The 20,015-nt window shown below is 47.5% G+C and overlaps 1 protein-coding gene across 8 annotated transcripts in view; it reads left to right on the forward strand.

The window, feature by feature from the left end:
• Nucleotides 1-20,015, forward strand: part of TBL1X (transducin beta like 1 X-linked) — a 228,954-nt gene that overhangs the window by 119,543 nt on the left and 89,396 nt on the right. The gene's annotated exons all lie outside the window — the stretch shown is intronic.

Raw genomic sequence — 20,015 nt, forward strand, 5'->3', positions numbered from 1 at the left:
CCTTCACTTTTCAGACATCCTAAAAGGCGAGAAGACAAGAGGGTGAATAATGCACACACAGACACGAGCTGGTTTCTGCCCTCCTCAGTAGCGTATCTTTCTCCTTTTGAAGAGAAACCATTTCAGAATTTTGAGTGACTTCTTCAAGAGGACTCATTACTGGGAGGAACGGAGAACGAGCTCATTATGGTAATGTTTTCTCGTCCGTTCTGTGGTTTGATGTCGTAGACCCTGGGGGCCCGGCTAGGCTCTAGTTCCAGGGCCTCTTTTGCTGATCTGAAACCCACACACCACCTTGGGTTTTACAATAATCATTTAGTGATGTTAAACAGTAAAAATTGTGCTGTTTTAAAGGATCTGAAAATGCATACGGGGACATGCGTGTAGATAGCAGTCATATCAACAAACATGCTCTTTTTTTAAAAACATGCTTTTTTATGTATACATTTGTAGGCAGCATTTTGTAAACCCGAAAATGTCAACTCGGTAACTTGGGATCTTGTACGTTGTCCCTCTCCACTCCCACCCGAACCCCAGGTTCCTCCCAGGACATGCAGGTGACAGTGGTTGAGCAGAGAAACCACCCGGGTGAGGATGGGCTGAAGTCCCAACGCAGGACCAGAGCCCATCAGAGGGACCATTTTCCTTACGCAGGGATTCTCTGAAAGGTTGCGAGGGAAGCCTTTTTTTTTTTTTTTTTAAAAGAGACGCATGTCTTTTATTATGAAAATTGCTGTTACATTACAGCCAGCATCCGAAACAGTATTTAATAAGCACTTGTCTTGATCATCAAGTAGAGCAGAAACCGTATTCTTAGTGGCTGTACCGGTTTCCTAGGGCCGCCTTACCAGAAGTACCACACGCTGACTTACAACACCAGAAAGTGGTTCTCTCACAGTCCTGGAGGTCAGAAGTCCCAGATCAAGGTGCCACCGGGGCGGCCCTCCCTGAAGGGCCTTCCTTGCTTGTGTCCTATCTTCCGTGGTTTCTGACAACCCCTGACATTCCTGGACTTGTAGACATGGCACTCCAGTCTCTGCCTTCTGTGTGTCTCTGTGTTCACGTGACCATCTTCTCAGAAGCACACCCAGTCGTTACTGGATTAGTGGCCTCGTTCGATGAATTCTCTGTGTGTGTGCACACATTTTCTTTCTCTCTCCGTTTTATTTTTGCTGACATACGATTGACCTACAACACTATGTTATTTCCAGGTGTACAACAGAGTGGCTCAATATTTCTGTATATCCCAGAATAATCACCACAGTAAGTCGTGAGCCATCTGTTACCGTACAAAGATGCGACATTATTATTGACTATATTCCCCGTGCTCTGCATTTCATCCCCGGGACTCATTCATTTTGTAGCTGGAAGTCTGTACCTCTTAAGCTAGTCACCTATTTCACTCACCGCCCGCCCTCTCGCCGCTACAACTACCTGTTTCTGTGAGTCTGTTTCTGTTGTGTTTGTTCACTTGTTTTGCTTTTTAGATTCCACATATAAGTGAAATCATGCAGTATTTCGCTCTGACTTATTTCACTTAGCATAATACCCTCCAGGTCCATCCATGTTGTCACAGATGGCAAGATGTCATTCTTTTTTATGGCTGAACAGTATTCCTCTGTGTGTGTGTGCGCGTGCGCGTGTGTGTGTGTGTACACATTTTCTTTATCCATTCATCTGTTGATGAACGCTTAGGTTGCTTCCATATCTTGGCAATTGTAAACAATGCTGCAATGAACATAGGGGTGTGTATATCTCTTCAAATTAGTGTTTTTGTTTTCTTCAGGAAAGTACCTAGAAGTGGAACTGCTAGGTCGTGTGGTAGCTCTGTTTTTAGTTTTTTGAGGAACCTCCATCTGTCTTCCGCAGTGATTGCCCCGGTTTCCATTCCCACCATCACTGTGTCAGGGTTCCCTTTTCTCCACATCCTTGCTAACCCTTGGTTATTCCTTGTTTTTTTGGTGATGACCGTTCTGACAGGTGTGAGGTTGTGTAGCGTGGTTTTGATTTGCATTTCATCTTGATGAATTCTGTCTGCAGCAAACCTAGTTCCAAATAAGGTCACATTGTGAGGTCCGGGGGGTTGGGACCGCAACCTGTCTTCCTGAGGGGACCCAGTTCCACCTGTAGCGGTGGCAATTCCCCACACCATCCCACCCCACCCGTCTTCTCCCAGACGCCCCTGGTGTCCTGACGTGGCTACGTGGCCATGCACGACTCATGCCCGTGGCCATTTACAGGGCAGCCAAAGAAACCAAACCGTTGTGGATTCTCTGTCTTTAATAAAATGAACGAGTCAGTACGACAGATCTGCAGGTGCAGTGATCCGTCACCAGCCAGTCCTGGTGCCCAGGCGCGTGTGCAAGCAGGGCGGGCAGCAGCCTCGACCGAAGCTGGGATCGCCTGGGTGGATTCTGAATTTCATGACTTTCCTGCCAAAGGTCTGCGAGCTCTCATGGACTCTCCCTCAGGAGGTATTTTTCGTGTGCTACAGTTCACAGGGGGCTGGGGCCGCTTTGCTGGCGCGTGGAGCCTGTTCTCGGTCACACGCGAGCGGGCCGGCGGCGGTGGGCTTTCTCTCGGGACTGGACGGGGGGGATGGTGCCCACGAGGATGGGGTTCAGGGGACGGTGTGGACCGTGGGCCCGCTTGCCTGGTCCCTGGACTATTCCGTGACTCAGCCACCTGAGGTTGACATTGCTAAAGCTCCCAGCCACAATGGGGGGGGGGGAGGGGGAGGGGAGGGAAGGGGGGAGGGGGAGGGGGAGGCAGGAGGCCCCAGAGCCGGCCTTCCGGAGTGCAGCCCCCTTCGTGTTCTCACCAGAGGCGCTCCCGAGAAGCAGCAGCTGTGCCCTTGGGTGTTTTTGCTGCCTGGAATCACAAGTCTTGCCCAGTTTCCTCTGAAAGAAATTATATTGTGGACGAGTCGTTGGTGCAGTTAGACGTCTTTTGAGACTCTCAGGCCCTTTTCAGGGAAACGTGTTAAACAGACAACGCGTATGCTCAGAAATGTTCCGAATGTGGAGGTCTCAGAGCGCGGTAGGTGAAACCTTGACCTTGGATTTGTCTCTCTTGGCAGCAGTGGCTTCACACGGTAAACAGGAGGTCACCTGGGTGTCCCGTCACCGTGTTCACCCCTTGGAGACGGACTTGGGGCCTTGGAGGATCAGCTTCCAGTAGCTTCCAGGGCAACAGGGAATACGATTTCACATCCTAATTACAGCCCCCAAGCAAGATCCAGCTTAATAATTAGAGTCCCAATTAGAGCATGGGCACATGCATCGCTTCTGTTCGTCCTGGGCACTGATGTCAGACTCATGAGAAAGCCAACAAGACACGGGAATTTGCATTGGAGGAACATGATCTACATTCTGTTATGTAGTATAAGTAGTTTAGCCACACAGGGGACTCTTTCATGATGATGCAAAATGCAGCACAGGTTCTCAAGTTTTTATGTCAAGAATTTGCTAAAATAAGTCAGACGAGTTTAGGATTTACCTCCTCGTGAATCAAGAACCTGAAGCAGGAACTTTTCTTCTAATCTAATGAAAAATGCAACTTGTACCATTTGGACATAGACATGCCCAGCTGAGGAGAGCAAGTGATTTGCTGGGGGTTTAGGGGTAAAAATACCTGGTTACTAAGGGTGCATGAATCTGGGAGGTAGATGATTTACCCAGCAGATCCAGATTTTACTAAAACAGAACTGTTTGATGGTGGCAAGATAGACTCTTTGCTGGGTCTTATGTTTGTTTGTGTTTGCTTGCGTGCTTGGTTGAAGGCAAACAAATGGAATTAAATAATAATTGGCTTGGAGGAGGTGATGGGGGAGCAGATGGGTGGTATTAGTTTCTATGGTACTGTTGTTTCATGTCCACTAATGCACTCAGGTTTCAGCCCCTGTATTAGTTATCTATTGGTGTGTAACAAATTACCCCAGCACTCAACAGCTGAAAAATACAGATATTTATTATCTCACAGTGCCTCTGAGACTCAGGAATCCAAGCACAGATTAGCTGGAATGTTCTGGCTCAAGGTCTCGCATGAGTTGTAGTGAACATGTTGTCCTGGGCTGCGGTCTTTTTTTTTTTTTAACTTTTATTGGAGTAAAAATTGATTTACAATTGGAGTAAAGTTTATTGGAGTATAGTTGATTTACAATGTTATGTTAGTTTCAGGTGTAGAGCAAACGGAGTCAGTTAGACATATACATATATCCACTCTTATTTATTTCTTTATTGGCTGTGTTGGGTCTTTGTTGCTGTGTGCGGGCTCTCTCTAGTTGCGGTGAGTCGGCGGGTACTCTTCGTTGCAGTACTCGGGCTTCTCACTGTGGTGGCTTCTCTTGTTGCGGAGCACGGGCTCTAGGGTGCACGGGCTTCAGCAGTTGTGGCACGTGGGCTCAGTAGTTGTGGCACACAGGCTTAGTGTCTCAGCGGCATGTGGCATCTTCCCGGACCAGGGCTCGAACCTGTGTCTCCTGCATTGGCAGGCGGATTCTTAACCAGTGTGCCACCAGGGAAGTCCCTATCCACTCTTTTTTGGATCCTTTTCCCATATAGGTCACTACAGAGTACTGAGTACAGTTCCCCGTGCTATATAGTAGGTTCTTTTTTTTTTTTTTTTTAATAAATTCATTTATGTCTGCATTGGGTCTTTGTTGCTGTGCGTGGGCTTTCTCTAGTTGCAGCAAGCAGGGGCTACTCTTTGTTGCAGTGCCCGGGCTTCTCATTGCGGTGACTTCTCTTGTTGCAGAGCAGGGGCTCTAGGCGCACGGGCTTCGGTAGTTGCGGTGCACGGGATCAGTAATTGTGGCTCGTGGCTCCTAGAGCACAGGCTCAGTAGCTGTGGCGCATGGGCTTAGTGGCTCTGCGGCATGTGGGATCTTCCCGGACCAGGGCTCGAACCCGTGTTCCTTGCATTGGCACGCGGATTCTTAACCACTGCGCCACCAGGGAAGTCCCTGTATAGTAGGTTCTTATTACTTATCTGTTTTATATAAATCTCCCAATTTATCCTTCCCCTCCTCCTCTCCCCAATAACCATAGGTTTGTTTTCTGTGTCTGTGACTCTATTTCTGTTTTAAATAAGCTCATTTACATCATGTTTTTACATTCCACATATGAGTGATATCATATGATATTTGTCTTTCTCTGTCTGACTTACTTCACTTAGTATGACAGTCTCCAGGTCCATCCATGTTGCTGCAAATGGAATTATTTTGTTCTTTTTTATGGCTGAGTAATATTCCTGTGTGTGTGTGTCTGCGTGTGTGTGTGTGTGTGTGTGTGTGTGTGTACCACATCTTCTTTATCCATTCCTGTCTTGGATAGGTTGTTTCCACATCTTGGCTATTGTAAATACTGCGGCCGTGAACATTGGGGTGCACCTATCTTTTCAAATTATGGTTTTCTCTGGATATATGCCCAGTAGTGGGATTGCTGGGTCGTATGGTAGCTCTATTTTTAGTTTTTTAAGGCACCTCCGTACTGTTCTCCATAGTGGCTGTACAATTTACATTCCCACCAGCAGTGCAGGAGGGTTCCCTTTTCTCCACACCCTCTCCAGCATTTATTGTTGGTAGATTTTTTGATGATGGCCATTCTGACTGGTGTGAGGTGATACCTCGTGTTTTGATTTGCATTTCTCTAATAATTAGTGATATTGAGCATCTTTGCGTATGCTTTTTGGCCGTCTGGATGTCTTCTTTGGAGAAATGTCTATTTAGATCTTCTGCCCATTTCTTGATTGGGTTTTTGGTTTTTTATATACAAACAGCTGCATGAGCTGTTTGTATATTTTGGATATTAATCCCTTGTTGGTTGCCTGGGCTGCAGTCTTTGAGTGTGGACCTGGGCTGGAGGATCAACTTCAAGGTCATTCCTGAACGTGACAGTTGGAGGGAGGCTTCAGTTCCTCACCTCTCTGTAGGGCCACCCATGACCTGGCTTCCCCAGAGTGCGTGATCTGTGTGAGTGTGAGACAGACTGAGACAGGGAGAGGGGAAGAGAGCACGGGAGAAGGAGATAGACAAAGAAAGTGCTAGAAGCTATGTGCTTTCATGACCTAATCTCACAAGTGATGTGCCATTACTTCTGCCATATTCTGTTGGTCACACAGAGCAATCCTGGCCAGTGTGGGTCAGGGCTATTTCAGGGTTCAGGTACCAGGGAGTGGGGCTCCTTGGGCACCATATAAGAGGCTGCCTACCAACCACAGCCCTCTCATTTTTTACACCCATAAATTGGCGTCTTGGTTAGAGAATTACTCATTTGAGTACATAGTCAACTATCAGAAAATGTTGGGAAGATTCTTTAACCAGGTCCATTCCCTCACCCTTGGAGACATTAAAATGTACAAATGAAGGCTCTCACTTTACTACATAGTTAAATAAATATTATGTACCCATTTCGTGCTCTTAACTGTGTTCTTGGATGTAAAAAAGTAGTTTTCCTCCCATGAAATGGAAAGATCTATTGAGCCCCTCGTGGTTGTGCCCCATCAGCTCCCCTCTCCTCTGTAAATTCACTTCAATCTTCCAGTTACTGTGAGAATCACTGCTGCCCCTCTACATGCGCCTTCTGCCCCGAGACGTGAACGAAATGTTGACCCTGCCTTTTCAAAATAGGAAATAATTGAATTACCCTTTTATATCATCTTCTATGCAAAGTTAATGGGGAAAAAATGAATGAGAATTTTTTCCGAGCTCTTACTCATGATTTCAAAGATGATAACATCTTTATTTGACTTTGCTGTCATAGCACTAAAATCGTTCATTCATTCAGCAGGTACTGATGGAACACCTGTGTGTGCCAGACCTCAGCGAGGCCCTGGAGTTTGCACTGTAGAGGCGCAGAGGTAGAGTGTAAGGGCAAACGATCTTTTAACAGTAATTTGAGGCATATCAGATACAAAGAAATGAACCTGGTGGGTAGTAATTTCATCTTGTGAAGTCTGGATACTCGGATTGACTTAACGGACATTTCACAGGATCCCAAGCTTTGAGATTCTCTTGTAGCGCTTCTGTTTTCTAAAAGGCAGCTGCAGTGCAGAGAGAGGAGTGGCTTTCCTGAGTCAAGAACTGGAGCTGGCACGAGGTGGACCCTCAGGGGTTGGCCCCCAAGGCAGCATTGGCCCCAAGCCAGGTCCGCTCTGTTAGCGCCTGCATGGTCAGAAGCCCCCAGGTGGTTCATTCACGTGCGGTGCTGCATTGGAAGCCCTTAGCTCGTCCTAGATGTTGCCGGTCGCTTTGGCATGAGTTCGGGGATGTCAGTGTTTCCACCTTTACAGCTAGTGGCCCTCACCCCTGAGACCCAGGGCTTGGCCAGTATCCCTCTTCTTGCTTTAATTTTTCCCTGACGGACTCTCACCTTCCCTGCTTTTCAAGTCCAGCTAAGGCAGATAGCCAAAAGTTCCGAAGGGGAGAAAAGCTGAAAATATTGATAAAACAAAGGTTAAAGAAGATGGCATTTTGAACGGTGGAAATGCAACTTGATAGGATTGTGTGTGTGTGTTTCCTCCAGGGTTGCCAAGGCTAATGATTGGTGATGTGTTGAAGGTTTGCAGCAAGGCAGACTCATAACTATGAAAGAATTATTGATGGTTTTGCCCCAGTAACAGATGTTGACCCAGATGGGGTTGGTTTGTGAATCTATTTATGTGTGCCGGTTTTCTACACGGGGAAGTGAGCCACTGTGTAGATGGCAGGTACCACTGCTTCTGCGCTAGTTTCCTTCAATCACAGTTGCGCCTCTCCGGGCAAGTTCGTCAGAAAGCATTGGGTAAATCAGGGAATCATAAGAAATGAAACACGTGTATGTGGTTTTTAAAAACTTTATCAACTGTATTTGAGACGTTTTCTGGATTTACCCTTTCTTCCATTAATCTCCTTTTTCAGTCCCAGGATCCCATCCAGGACACCGCATTGAATTCAGTTGTCCTGTGTCCATCTTTCCTTTGGGCTGTGACGGTGTCTCAGACTTCCCTTGTCTTTCGTGGCTCTTATTGTTGTGAGGGGTACTGGCCATGAGTTTGGTAGAATGTCCTTCACTTCGGATTTGGCTGAGGTGTTTCACGTGGTCAGACTGGGGTTATGAGTTTGGGGAACGAAGACTGCAGAGGTCGAGCACGCTCTGATCGTGTCACATCAAGGGAGTGGGCTCTCAACATGACTCATCTCTGATGAGCTCAGCCTGACCTCTGCTTAAGGCTGCGTGGGCCGGCTTTCTTCACCATCGAGTTTACTGCTTTTCCCTTTCTTTCCGTACACCGTTCTCTCAAAGCCCATCCCCGGTGATGTAGGGGGAGCCAGTGAGGCTTCACCTCCTGGAGATTTCAAGTTAAACTGTGTAAACACAGGTTTATTCACCCATCGCTAGACAGAAGGTCATAGAGCCTTTTCTTGGAATGGGGATCCAGTAATTCTAGTTTGGGGTCACCTTTCCTTATAAACTGTACCCTTGGTGCACCCTCTATAGTTTGCCGTATTGATTTCGTTCAAGTGCAGTGGGACGTGAAGGACGTTTGTGAAACCGACTCAGTGCAGGATCCATCTGCGGATTCGCTGCCTTTTCCTAGATCTCTTCAGTGTTGTCCACCCTGCCAGCATTTCCATCATACATTTCTTTTAAATTAATTTATTTTTGGCTGTGTTGAGTCTTAGTTGCTGCGCGTGGGCTTTCTCTAGTTGCAGCGAGCAGGGGCTACTCTTCATTGAGGTGCGCGGGCTTCTCACTGCGGTGGCTTCCCTTGTGGAGCACGGGCTCTAGGCACGCGGACTTAAGTAGTTGTGGTGCGCGGTCTTCAGTAGTTGTGGCTCGTGGGCTCAGTAGTTGTGCCTCGCTGGCTCTAGAGCGCAGGCTCAGTGGTTGTGGCTCACGGGCTTAGTTGCTCCGCGGCATGTGGGATTTTCCGGGACCAGGGTTCGAAACCGTGTCCCCTGCATTGGCAGGCGGATTCTTAACCACTGGGCCACCAGGGAGGCCCCGTGATACATTTTTGTTTGATGATCTGTCTGTAACAAAGCATCCGAAGTAGTTTCATTAGGAAAAAAAGATGGTATTCCTAGCTCATTAGTTTATATAATATTTAATTACTTTTCATAAATGCAATCTGAAGCCCCACTGGCATAAGCAGGTTTGGGACCCAAAGACACCACGGGTTATGAAGCACCCAGGTACCCAGCTGGGGTGGAAAGGCCCTGGGCTTGCTGGGAAGGAAGGAGGCCCCAGCCCAGTGAGCTCCAGGGCCCGTGGACAGCTGTCAGCACGTCCGCAGAATAGACTGCCTTGAGAAGGTCAAGTGGAGGCCTCGTTAAGAGACCTTCTCCTCTGTGTATTTTTAGAAACAGCAGATATCAACCGTAAATATTTAATGTTGTGTTTATAGACTTTGGCATCATAAAACTTCAAAAAGGTGACTCAGAGGTGGTGGCTGAGTGTGTACGTCAAGGACAAAAGCACTTCCCTAGCACGCTGCACTGTGTAAGGGAAACCATAATTGACTTCATAATTGACTTCACTTCTTAGAAAAGAAGTGAATAGGTAAATAGCTGTCTTATTTATCTTATTCATATTCACCAGATGAGGAATTAGTCATTATTCCTTGCTGGCCAGGGTTTTCATAACTCTTTTCTGATGTTAAAAAATAATGTGCTGCCTGTAATGAGCAATTTGAAAAAAGGCAATGAAGTCCGGAAAGAAAAAAAAACACTTCTCAACCCACCCATAGCAGTTCGCCGTCAGCGTTTTGGTATATTTTCTTCCAAATGTCTGCATTCATGTGCGTGTAACATAATGTCTGTTCGGCTTTGTAGTACAGCTTTTCCACTTAACCTTACAGAGCAAGTGTTTGATCGTCGCTGACATTTATTGAAAATGTTTTCATGCATCTCTGCCGTCAAGTGCCTGTACCGTAATTGATTTAACACATGTTGGAGATATAGATTGCTTCCCGTTTTTGCTTTAGGGTAGATTGCTGAGAATAACGCTGTGGGGCTCTTGAGGCTGATTACCAAATTGCTTTCCTGAAGGGTAGGGCCCGTTGCAGAGCATTGCCCGGGGATGGGGGAGGGGTGCCAGCCTCTCCGGCTGCTCCTGAGATCGTGGTCATCTGAGCCGAGGATGCAGGCCCTTTGTTGTTTTGTTTTGTTTTGCATTTCTTTGATTTTAAAAAAAAGGAGGTGGACTATTTTATCTTGTTTGCCAGTCATTTGCATTTCTTTGTCTGTGACTTGGACATAAGCCGCTTTACAGGCATTTCTCAGGTTCTCTTTCGAACGTTACACTTTCTGGGTTTCATGTGAATGCGGTGTCCGAGTGTCAGCTACATGGGCCACTTCTGATGTTTGCCACGATGTTAGTCTCCTGACCTTAGCCAAACTGGGTATCTGCCTATCAGGGCTGCATAGTAAACAAGAGTTAAGTCCAGAAAGCAAGAAGGCAGCTTAGCAAATGAATTTGTTACTAAGATTATACCCACATGTACACCTCTGTCCTTAACTCTTTGACCCCTTTCCTGAAAGCTGTCGTGTATGTGTGAGAGTTAGGACGGCTTGTTAATGAGAGTTGATGTGTTTGAATGTCACTGTGGTATGTGGATACAGCTCATCTTGTATTTCCTAGCGTGTTTATCAAAGGACAGTATCCTTATAGAATGACATCTGTAGGAAGAGCATAGATTCTTATGTTAGCTAATAAACGATTTTAAAATATATATAATTATAAATTGGCAAGCTCGCTAACTTCTTTCTACTTGTCATTGGCCAACGTTTGTTTCCCAAGGATGTGTATATGTGTGAGTGAGTGTGTACGTGTGACATATGTTTTGTTGTGCCAGTGAATTAATTGAATATCTATTATGTGACGAGCTCTGCGCTGTCTTTGAATCATTGAGCTGGTTCATAATACACTGGGGAAGGAGGGAATTTCTTTTTTTTTTTATTGCTCTGAAGTCATTGGCTGTTACTACTCTCTCCTTTCACTGTTTTATAACATCACACAGAAAGCTTTACAAATATTCTATTTCAGTTCTTCCTTTTAGAGTGTTTCAGTATTTCTATTTTTTTTTATTCTCTAAAGAATGCTTTCCAAACTTGGAAATGAAACTAATGAAAGGGGAGGAAAATGATGATTCAGAAATTAATGATAGAAGGACTTACCTGACGGTCCAGTGGTTGAGACTCTGTGCTTCCACAGCAGGGGGCGTGAGTTTGATCCCTGGTCGGGGAACTAAAACCCCACATGCCTCACGGTGTGGCAAAAAAAAAAAAATATATATATATATACACACACACACACACACACACACACACACACACACACACACACACACACACATATGATAGTTAAAGAGAAACGCTGATGAATTTTTTAAATTAATTTTTTATTTTTGGCTGCGTTGGGTCTTCGTTGCTGCACGCGGGCTTTACTTGCGGCGAGCGGGGGCTACTCTTGGTTGTGGTGGGCGGGCTTCTCATTGCAGTGGCTTCTCTTGTTGCGGAGCTCGGGCTCGAGGCACGTGGGCTCAGTACTTGTGGCACGCGGGCTTCAGTAGTTGTGGCTCATGGGCTCTAGAGCGCAGGCTCTGTAGTTGTGGCCCAGGGGCTTAGTTGCTCCGAGGCATGTGGGATCTTCCCAGACCAGGGATTGAACCTGTGTCCCCTGCATTGGCAGGCGTATTCTTAACCACTGTGCCACCAGGGAAGTCCGTCTGATGATTTTGGAGTGCAGTGTCTGTCGTTTTATAGCTTAATGGATTTGGCTTCTCAGTGGTGTTTGTGTGTTTTTGCTCAAAATTATGTTGAATAGGTAAGTCTAGCCATGAGTCATTTCCCGCCAAATTTCAACAGATGAGGTGTAACGCATGGAGAAGTGGTCGTATTTCTGTAATAAGGAGTACCTTCTCAGGACCCAAGGTTCTGTTTCCTTTCAGGGTGTTACTCCTAGACGCGCTAGGCGTTTTCTTGGTTCTACATTATGCAGTACACACGGAAATGAGGAACGGAGGGGACAGCAGGACCCACTCCCAGGTTCCTTTCCAAATTGTGGCTCAAGGTCAAAGACGTTCAGTTTGAGCTGAGTTTCCCAGGGCATGTGGGTGCACATACATGCACAGTGCCAGTTCCAGCTGTGGACAAACGGAATCCGTGTTCTCTCCACCGAAAAATGTTTCGGGCACGTAATTTTAAAATTTGCACGTGAACCAATTTAAGAGGAATTGCGTGGCCTAGAGAGTCCCCAGACCCTTCCATCCTGCAGACCACAATCAAGGGATTTTAGCTGCTGCAGGCGCTCAGACTGACTTGGAAGGGAGCCAGGTCCTTGGTCTTCACTGTTTTTCTTATACCTCGGCATCCCCATGAGATGTAGATGGTTATTCCCACTGTACACTTAAGATACAGGGTCTCAGACAGGTTGAATACTTTGACCATGACTGTGGAAACGAGTAAGGGTTCAGAGCCAGGAATTAAGCCCAGGGCTGCCTCCACCAGATGCCTCCTCTGATGAAAGGGGTGTTTTTCAAGCGTTGTTCATGTGGTAAAAGACCTCAGGGTTCCAGACAATTAAAATTGGTTCCAAGACACACTGTGAAGACTTAGGTTTCTGACCAGGAAATCATTAGTCCCAGTAGTTTTTAAATATTTTTTTTGTTTAATATTTATTGGTCTGCACCGGCTCTTAGTTGCCGCGTGAGGGATCTTCAGTGATGGTGTGCGGGATCTAGTTCCCTGACCAGGGATCAAACCCGCGTCCCCAGCATTGGGAGCACAGAGTCTTAACTGCTGGACTACCAGGGAAGTCACTAGTCGCTATAGTTTTATTTCTTTACTCCCTCTTCCCCTATGATGAATCTCTCTGTGTTATATGAGATCAGTTAGCAGCTTTTAACCTTTCTAGTACGTTGGAAGTGAAGAGGGGAGTCGTTCAAGTCAGTTGGTAGCCTGGGATGTAACTTTATATAGCTTTGGGGGTGACGGAACTCTGGTTCCCTAAAGCACTACCTCACAATGGGGGCCCCGATGTTCTGTCTTACCTCGTGTCTGGGATGGCTGCTCCAGCTCCTGCCCTCACATCACATCCCTGTCCCAGTCCTTGAGTAGGAGTGAGGAGGGGGACTTCATTGCCTTTAAGAGCACAGACAAGAGGTTTCATTTCTGACTTCTGCTCATAGCCATTGGCCAGAAGTGGGTTACGTGGAAAGCTTCTCCTTTTGGAAGGGGTGTGGCCATGTGCCCACACAAAATCCAGGTGTCCTGTTCTCAAAGGGTGAAGGGGGGAAGCGGATAATGGTAGTCTAGCCGACCCTGTCCTCACTTTAGTGGGAAGGTGGCGTTACTAAGACAACAACACGTTAGATGCAAAATTCTAGACTGTGGGACAAGGGTCATATATGGTACAGCAAGGGCTCCTGCAAAGCGCATCCGTGGCCCATCTTTTGAAACTCAACTGTGAGTACTTCCTGTCTCCTGGCCACCACTTACTCTGAGTTTTAACCAGGTGACTAGAGACCTCTTTCTTTGTGCACGAAGTGGGAATATGATCTGCCCCGTGTTACAAGGATTACATGGAGTAATGAAGATGGAAGGGAGCGACTCTGTTGCCTTTCTCAGCGTAGGTTGGAGGTCATCTAATGCGCTGTTGGGAGTTACCTTTTTACACGAGTGTGTGTTGTTCATAACGCAGCCTTCCTGTACAGGAAGGGATGTTGGCACCACATAGCACGTTGCGTAATATTTGCACACGAGGTTCCTGATGAACTTTTATGCTCTTTGGTCATTTGCATTCACTCCATCTCTCAGACGAACACAGTCACCTAACCAGTAAATGTTTACTGAGCACCTACCACGTGTGTCAGGAACTCTTCTAGATGCAGGGAATACAGCTGTGAACAAACCAGACAGAAAGCTTACGTTCTAGTGGACACAAATATGGGTCAGGTATTGCACACCGGGTGTTGTGGTACCAAAAACAAGTGCGTGTGAAATCACTTTGATATTTGCAGTTACGTTGCACTTTATAATGTTTAAATACGGGCGTTATTTAGCAAAGAGCAGATACTAACAGTCATACACCCGCACCCACAGAAGAGGAATACAGTAGAAACGTTGAGTATTGATCGAATATCTTTAAATGTTAATATGGTGTATTTGAATTATTTGTTTATAATTTTCAGTCATGTGAGTAGAAAATTAAAGTTCATTTAAGTTCTTTTTTGTTTTCAACAAATACATAAAATACCACCTCCCTCTATATAATAGTACCGGGTTGAAAAAAAAGACGACACAACACTCTTTAGTGTTGCCAGCTAGAAAGAGTGTAAGGAAAAATTGACCGCTCCTGGGGTTTGTGTAGAAATGAGCAAACCTAGTGATTTTCCCTGGGCATGATCTCTTTTCAGCTCCTGAGAAGTTTATTGTCTTGCAGGTTGAGTGGAGCGGATAGTGATTTAGAGAAGAATTGAGGTGATTAATAAGAGGCCCCTGATTTTGTTTTAATAACATACTCTGACCCAATAAAGAAAACTCAGACTATATTTTCTTACAGTGGTAGTGCTGTTAAAATTTATGCAAATGAACGCTTTTATGTATTACTAGGCCTTTCATAGTATTTTGCTTTCCAGGGAGCTTTATAAATCATTATATTTATTTCTTACCCAGTGTATCAGTTCTAAATGCACCTCTTGACCTGCCACCGTGAATTTTCATTCGGTGAGAATCACACTGTTAAACGGAGGTTTATGCCGTGTAGAAATTAAGGAGATAAATGTGGATACACGCAGCTGTGTGAGGTCCCAGTGTGTGATGAATTACTTCCTTACATTTATGGCGGACTTCTCTCCCCCTAATGTGCACGTGGGAGCAGCCCCATTTATGAGTGCTTAAATGGGGACTTCCTCTGTGTGACACCGTTTTGACTGATGGAGCCATTAAAATCCGGTAGGAATAATGCGATGGGGGAGGCAGCAGAGACGGCTCCAGGACATCATGTTTGTTTTACTTGACCAGTTTGTTTGGGGCTGAAGCGACTAGATGTGTGGTGTGTGGCGAGTACAGCTTCTCGTGGCACACGTTCTGATGAAATAGTGTTAAAGAGGGTTGCTCTACTGCATTTTAAGTAGATGCCTTGTAAATTCTTAGCCCGCTGATGCACGTCTGATCATGTCGTCTTCCTTTCTCACCTCCCCCTCCATCCCTCCCCGAACCCTGCCCCGATGGTAGACACGGGCTCTCTGGTCACAACAGTGCAGAACTACATACAAAGTGCCTTCTAGGTGGAGTGGAAGGTTAGCTTCATTGCGATCTGGAAGATTCAGACCATCCTTGGGTTTTTGCCTTTTGCTTTTTTCCCTCTTGATGAAGCTGATGCTCTAAATTTTTGTAGTAAATATGGTGCATGGATAGTGGTATTATCTGACCCATAATTCATAAAATTGAGTGGCATATCTACAGTGTTTTTAGTCTGTTAACTTTTGGGAGAACGTATTCGTTTCCCAGTGGGAGTTAACCTGTGGAGAGCAAAGGAGTTGGCATGAGAGTTATTTTTGTGAGGTAGTAGCTTTATTTTTTTAATAAATTTATTTTATTTATTTTATTTCACTTATTTTTGGCTGCGTTGTGTCTTCACAACGGCTGTGTCTTCATTGCTGCGCACGGGCTTTCTCTGGTTGCGGTGAGCGGGGGCTACTCTTCGTTGCCGTGCGTGGGCTTCTCGTTGCAGTGTTTCTCTTGTTGCAGAGCACGGACTCTAGGCACGCGGGCTTCATTAGTTGTGGCATGCGGGCTCAGTAGTTGTGACGCGCGGGCTTAGTTGGTACGCAGCATGTGGGATCTTCCTGGACCAGGGCTTGATCCTGTGTCCCCTGCATTGGCAGGCAGATTCTTAACTACTACGCCACCAGGAAGGCCTGTGAGACAGTAGCTTTAGAAGAGAGAAGTGTCAAAGCTGTGTGGATTGCCAATCTTTGAGGACATGCTAGTTGCCCATTACAATGTGAAGAGTCTTTGAATGCGGGAAAGACAGCAAGATTGAGTTCCTACGTAGAATGAAGGTGTCTTATAGACAGCATAGGAGCAAGGGGAAAAAAGGTTCAGCTTGTATAGCACATGAAAAGTGGTTGCAGGAAGAACAGATGAATCCCCCAGGTACATAAGGAGATGGGTTTCTGAAGCTTGGCGCTGTTGACATTTGGAACTGGATCTTTTTGGTAGTGGGAGCTGTCCTCTGTATTGCGGAATGTTGAACAGCATCCCTGGTTTCTACCCGGTAGATTCCAGTAGCTCTCCCCCCAACCGTTAGAGCAACCAAAATGTCTCCACCTATTGCCAGATATTCCCCCCGGGGCAGGGGTAGCACCACCCCAGTTGAGACCCACCAGAATAGATAGATAAATGCAAACGGATACGAGGATCTTCGGTTCTTTCACGGCAGTGCATACGGCGTACCATGGGAGCCCAAGGAGGCAACCGGCAAACCGTTGGTCTTGGGCTCCAGAAGGCTTTTGACTTACACTCATGTCCCCCAGAGAGCATTAAGTCAGTAAAGACAGAGGTGGGGGAGGAGGAGGGATTAGATGTAGAGGATCAGCATGATGATTTGTTTTCTAATTTATCATATTTCATGGATATATAGCTCACTTCACAGGTAGCTGCATTTAAATAAAATTTTCATAAATGAATTTGTATAAGCTAATATATTCGACACAGTACAGGATTTACTCATTTCAGTATGAATTTACTTCAAATTCCATTGTGTATCCTTTTCTAATATTAAGAAGCTAGTTGTAGTGAAAATACTCTTATTTGTGTTATATATTCAGCATTTAGACCCTTGTGTCTGGTGAAGGGGCTTCAGAGTATTGGGGGTGTCTGGAATATTGTGATATAGTGATTTACTGCATGAATTTTGTATTATAAAGTTGTAGCCATTTAACTTTGGGCCTTCTCAGGACTCCAAGAAGGGTGAGTAACGATCAGAACTTCCTGGCATAAGAACTGGTACGATCAGAACGATAATAACTGGTACGATCAGAACTTCCTGGCGCTTGGAAGCACAAGTGACTTCTTGATCTGTGCACGTTAGACATGGATGTTTCTCACACGGATGAAGTAGGCAGTTCAGTAAGAAAGCACCTTGGAAACCTCCCCCCTCATCTGACCTGAGCATTGTCACGTTAATTGGAAAAGTCAGTTAAGCTGGGAATCATTAAAAAAAAGATGCAAACGCGCCTTACTTTTGTTGTTGTTGTTTTAACCTAAAGCACGTGCATATCGAGTCGTCTGCCAGTACCTTTGCTCTGAGGAAGGTTCACAGCCAGGAAGTTCTGCCCTTTGCTCTGACACCATCCACACCCGTAGTGTATTTCATGTGGTTTCCAGTTTCTAGTGAAAACTCAAGGACACCTGCACGGAAATCTCAACTTCTGCATCTTCCTACGTTTCCACCTTGCCTTCCAGTCATTGTGGTTGTCTTTCCCACACCTAATTTCACAGCGTCTGTTAAAATGATTCCCACTCACCCTGTCCATAGAGCATCAACTTCATTTTAGCAAAAAACCAGAAACAAGGCTCTGTGTGCACTCATACTTCATGTGAAATATCTCAGTGAAGGGTGTCATTGCAGCCGCAGGGACAGCTGAGCAAACTTGGACTGGCTTTGGGAGCAGGTGTATCCGGAGGTGGGGGAAGAAGGGGGGGGGCGGTTCTGAGCGCTGCTTTCCAGCTGTGCACGTCCATCCCTGCGTCTCGGGCATCCCGCCCTGAGTTGCTTCTGTAGAGGAAGTAGCAGGCACAGGTAAGCGTGTGTCAGTTCCCTGGGCCTCCTGGTGTCACTTTCCTGAGCTGTGCACACGTAAGTTTGTGCCTGGCTGGCGACAGCAGACAGCAGGCTCAGCCACTGGGAGCGGCAGACTCCTTTACGAGAACCTTTTGCCCTTTATCTTTTAACTGTTAGACCTTCCAGCAAAGAGTGAAGCCTAGTAATTATGTATGTGTCGGACTAGCCTGGTTGTCAGTCTTATGTACTGCTGGTATTAAACTCTTGTATGTAGGTGACACGGGGATGCACCAGCATCTACTCATAACCGTATGAATTTAGAGGGATGTGATTCCACACGGCTTACGCGCACACACTCTATGGTTGTCATTAATGCTTGTTATAAAAGCCCTGTAAGACCTGAAAACGGCACGTGAGTCGTCAAGGAGGAAAATGCCATCTTCACTGGAGTTTGGGTGTTAAGTACATCGTGTTGTATCTGAACTTCAGTTCGTATGCTCTTCCGTGTCCTAGACTGCTTATTAAGCATCTTCGTGGCGTCTGGCACAAAGCTTAGCTTTGCGGATGGCGCGTGAGCTGGACACACTCTGAGCTCAGCCATGTGGATGCAGAGGCCGTGCCCTGCTGGGGCTTGCCTGCTGCTTGAAGACAGGCAGTAAACGGGAACTGGTCAGCGAGATGCCTTGAGAGTAGCACACGCGGTGAAGAATGAGCAGGGAGATGTGGCCAAGGGGCTTGGGGTGGAAGCGCTTCCACACTGGAGTTAAGAAATGGAGACTGATGAGTTGAAGTCTCAAGGATGTAGCTGGGAAGAGCCCGGAGAAAAGAGTTCCAGAAGGAGGGAACAGCACATGCAAAGGGCAGGCAGCGGGACGGAGCTCTAGAAACTCGAGGGACGTAAAGGAGGCCAGGCCAGCATGATGGAGGCAAGCGACTGACCAGGAGATGAGGTGAGAGCTGTGTGCAGGGGACCCCCAGACAGTTCCTTACAGGATGTGATGGTAATGGTGATGTGTTTGGACTGGGAACCCTCCAGCGGCTTCCCTCTGCACTAACTGGTGGCTGCTGGTGGGGGAGGGATTGAAGTGGCTCCAGGTGGGTTCCAGGCATAAGGCAGCCCCCCTCCCCCCTCCCCCCTCCTTCCCCCTTCCTCTCTCCCTCCCCCCTCCCTCCCCCTTCCTCCCTCCCCTCCCTCCCCCCTTCCCCCTCCCTCCCCCTTCCTTCCTCCCTCCCTCCCTCCTCCCTTCCTTCCTCCCTCCCTTCCTTCCTTCCTTTCTCCCTTCCTCCTCCCTCCCTCCCTCCTCCCTTCCTCCTCCCTCCCTCCCTCCTCCCTTCCTCCTCCCCCCTCCCTCCCTCCCTTCCTTCCTGCCCTCCTTCCTCCCTCCCTCCCCCTCCCTCCCCCTTCCTTCCTTCCTGCCCTCCCTCCTTCCCTCCTCCCTCCCCCCTCCCTCCCCCTCCCTTCCTCCTCCCTCCCTCCCTCCTCCCTTCCTCCTCCCCCCTCCCTCCCTCCCTTCCTTCCTGCCCTCCTTCCTCCCTCCCTCCCCCTCCCTCCCCCTTCCTTCCTTCCTGCCCTCCCTCCTCCCTCCCCCCTTCCTTCCTTCCTTCCTGCCCTCCCTCCTTCCTCCCCTCTCCCCCTCCCTCCCTTCCTTCCTTCCTGCCCTCCCTCCTCCCTCCCTCCCTCCCTCCCTCCCTCCCCCCTTCTTCCTTCCTCCCTCCCTCCCTTCCTTCCTGCCCTCCTTCCTCCCTCCCTCCCCCTCCCCCTCCCTCCCCCTTCCTTCCTTCCTTCCTTCCTTCCTCCCTCCCCCCTCCCTCCCTTCCTCCCTCCCCCCTCCCTCCCTCCCTTCCTTCCTTCCTGCCCTCCCTCCCCCTCCCTCCCTCCCTTCCTTCCTTCCTGCCCTCCCTCCTTCCTCCCTCCCTCCCCCTTCCTTCCTTCCTTCCTCCCTCCCTTCCCCCCTCCCTGCCTGCCTCCCTCCCTTCCCCCCTTCCTCCCTCTCTCCCTCCCTCCCTTCCTCCCTTCCTTCCTTCCTCCCTTCCTTCCTCCCTCCCTTCCTCCCTCCCTTCCTTGCTTCCTTCCTCCCTTCCTTCCTCCCATCCTCCCTCCCTTCCTCCCTCCCTCCCCCTCCCTTCCTCCCTCCACCCTTCCTTCCTTCCTTCCTTCCGCTGGGTCTTAGTTACGGTTCCCTGGCTCCTTTGTTGCAGCAGGTGGGCTCCTTAGTTGTGGCATGCATATGGGATCTAGTTCCC

This window comes from Globicephala melas, chromosome X (assembly GCF_963455315.2).
Source record: "Globicephala melas chromosome X, mGloMel1.2, whole genome shotgun sequence".
Lineage (NCBI taxonomy): Eukaryota > Metazoa > Chordata > Mammalia > Artiodactyla > Delphinidae > Globicephala > Globicephala melas.